Raw genomic sequence first — 3,557 nt, 5'->3', positions numbered from 1 at the left:
GGCTGGTAATAAAAAAGACAAGAAGTGTTAGTGAGGGGCGCCTGGGTGGCTCAGTCGGTTGGGCGGCTGCCTTCGGCTCGGGTCATGATCCCGGAGTCCTGGGATCGAGTCCCGCATCGGGCTCCCTGCTCAGCAGGGAGTCTGCTTCTCCCTCTGACCCTCCCCCCTCTCATGTGCTCTCTCTCTCTCTCATTCTCTCTCTCAAATAAATAAAATCTTTAAAAAAAAAAGACTGATCTATTTAAAAAAAAAAAAAAGAAGTGTTAGTGAGGATGAGGAAAGGAAACACTTGTACACTGTTGGTGGGAATGTAAATTGGTTTAGCCACTATGGAAAACAGTATGGAGGCTCTTCAAAAAATTCAAAATATAATTCCATATATGATCCTGTAAATTCCATTGCTGGGTATTTCTCCCCCAAAATGAAAACACACATTCAAAGAGATATATGCACTTCTATGTTTATTTCAGCATTATTTACAATATCCAAAATAAGTAAGCAACCTAAATGTTCATTGATAAATGAATGGGTAAGGAAGTGTGGTATATATATATATGAATGCAATATTACTCAGCCATAAAAAGAATGAAATTTTGCCATTCCTGACAACCAAGATGGACCTAGGGTATTTTGCTAAGTGAAATAAATCAGAGAAGACAAATACCATATAATTTCGTTGATATTTGGAATCCAAAAAGCAGAACAAATAAACAAAGCGGAACAAAAACAAACAAACAACTAATAAATACAGAGAACAAAATGATAGTTGCCCGAGGGGATGGGAGATGAATAGGCAAAATAGGTGAAGGTAGATTAGGAGATACAAACTTCTAGTTATAATACAAATAACTCACTAGGATGAAAGTACAACATAGGAAATATAGTCAATAATATTGTAATAACTTTCTATGGGGACAGACAATAACTCTACTTACTGTGGTGAACATTTTATAATGTATGTAATTGTCTAATCACTATGTTGTACACCTGAAACTTTAAGTCAACTATATTTCAGTTAAAAAAATAGTTTAAAAAGAAGAATATGTTGCATAGAAACTACTTAATAGATTTTATATACAAAATTGTTGATCGTATTTTCCGTTGGTTAGTCTGAACATGGGCTTCCCCCCCCATTTTTTTGAAAGTTTCTAGAGTAAGTAATCATATTATTAATAAATTTTTTTCAGACCTGAAAAAGTATGGTAAGTCATAGGTAAAGGGAAACTAGCAGAATCTGTAATAAATAAGCCAGGAATTCAAAGAGAGAGTTTTGATACAGTTCATGGAAGAGTGGCATTTTAATAAATAGACATATGTGACAGAGGTAATATCATGCTGTGTCTAAAAAATGGTGACTTATGAAATCATATGAAAAATCCAAGGCTAAATAAGCCAATATGGGGCATGTCTGAGTATTTTGATGATGAATGTAGACCATGAGGTTTAAAAGGTACATTAGGATCATGTTATCTAGGAGGATATCTTAAATAATGTAAAGTTTGTTGAATATATATGCCTAGGTCACTTCCTAGAATTTGATTTATAGGGGAACTAACAGTCAATTTAGGTAATACTGTTAAATAGGAGCTCCCTGCCCCATTATAGTATATAGTATAATACACACTACTAAAAATCTGAAAGGAAAGAAGTATAATTTTTGTAATGTGGGTTGAAAATTGAAGTCTAGAGTTCATTTTTTCATAATAGCATTAGCCTTAACTAGGAGAACAATAAAGAATCTGGGTGTTTTAAGGAACAAGTGACGTCATCTTTTCTGTTTAAACATCAGCTTTCTCCATAGAACCTTCCTCAGAGCCCCCAACACCTCCTTGTTCCTCAGGCTGTAGATGAGGGGGTTAAACATCGGGGTAATGATTACATCAAACACAAAGAGATGCTGGTCCACTTCTGAGGGGGAGAGAGGAACGTGGAGTCATGTAGATAATCATGGCTGGACCAAAGTAGAGACTTACCACACCAAGATGGGAGGAGCAGGTAGCTAGAGCTTTGTTTTTGCCCTTAGGGGAGTTCATGTGGAGAACATTAAAATAGATGAGGATGTAGGAAGTCACGATGAGTCCAAAAGGGATGAGAAGGAAAGAAATGTTGGACAGTAACACCACTTTCTCATAGGTTGAAGTGTCCTCACAAGAGAGCTTCAGAAGGGCCATTACCTCACAGAAGAAATGGTGAATTTTCCTGGAGCCATAAGTAGAGAAGTGCATTGTATAAATTGTGTGCATTAATGAGATGCGCACACCCCCAGCCCACGAGCCAGTGACCATTTGCATACAGACTCTGGGTGTCATGATGACCGGATATCTGAGGGGGCTACAGATGGCCAAATAGCAGTCAAAGGCCATGAGAGTCAGAAGAACACACTCAGCCACTCCTAGCATCAAGTACAGAAAGATTTGGACTCCACAGCCAATGTGAGAGATAAACCTGTGTCCAAAGAAGAAGTTAGTGGTCATCTTGGGCACAGTGGTGGAGATTAACATTAGGTCCATGAGGGAGACCTGGCTGAGCAGGGAGTACATGGGAGTGTGGAGGCAAGCATGACCCCAGATCAGCAGGGCCAGGATGGAATTTCCTTGGATGGCCACCCCAAGAATCAGAAGGACAATGGAGATGAGGAGTCTAGGATGCTGGGAGTCAGAGAAAAAGCCAAGGAGAATGAAATCTGTGGTGGATTCATTTCCTTGCTCCATGCCTTAGTCTACTGACTTGATCTGGAGGATCATGGAAGAAAAACAGTGTTACTGCTCTTCCCATATAAATGCACTACTGATTTGAATCTATTTGGAAACTTGAATAATTACTGAGCAAATCCAAATATGTTGCAATATATTTGAATGTGGGAAAGATTAATGGTGTGTTATCTATTGTTATTTAAAATAGTGTTACCAACCCATCTGGCAGAATAAATAATGCGAATGAAGAATAGTGATTTTTAAAAAATTTTTTATTGTTATGTTAATCACCATACATTACATCATTAGTTTTTGATGTAGTGTTCCATGATTCATTGTTTGTGTATAACACCCAATGCTCCATGCAGAATGTGCCCTCTTTAATACCCATCACCAGGCTAACCCATCCTCCCACCCTCCGCTCCTCTAGAACCCACAGTTTTTTTCTCAGAGCGCATCGTCTTTCATGGTTCGTCTCCCCCTCCGATTCCCCCCTTCATTCTTCCCTTCCTGCTATCTTCTTCTTCTTCCCCCCCTTTTTTTTTTTAACATATATTGTATTATTTGTTTCAGAGGTACAGATCTGTGATTCATCAGTCTTGCACAAGTCACAGCGCTCACCATAGCACATACCCACCCCAATGTCTATCACCCAGCCACCCCATCCCTCCCACCCCCCACCACTCCAGCAACCCTCAGTTTGTTTCCTGAGATTAAGAATTTCTCATATCGGTGAGGTCATATGATACATGTCTTTCTCTGATTGACTTATTTCGCTCACCATAACACCCTCCAGTTCCATCCACGTCGTTGCAAATGGCAAGATCTCATTCCTTCTGATGGCTGCAAAATATTCCATTGTAT

At 39.1% G+C, this 3,557-nt stretch overlaps 1 pseudogene; it reads right to left on the bottom strand.

Moving 5' to 3' along the window:
• Window positions 1–1,765: 1,765 nt before the first annotated feature.
• Window positions 1,766–2,711, bottom strand: LOC141371819 (olfactory receptor 2V1-like; annotated as a pseudogene).
• Window positions 2,712–3,557: the final 846 nt, after the last annotated feature.

Source organism: Callorhinus ursinus, unplaced genomic scaffold (genome assembly GCF_003265705.2).
Source record: "Callorhinus ursinus isolate GAN/ISIS: 27379988/994484 unplaced genomic scaffold, GSC_fseal_2.0 scaffold105, whole genome shotgun sequence".
Classification (NCBI taxonomy): domain Eukaryota; kingdom Metazoa; phylum Chordata; class Mammalia; order Carnivora; family Otariidae; genus Callorhinus; species Callorhinus ursinus.
This window is presented reverse-complemented; position numbering and strand designations above follow the sequence as displayed.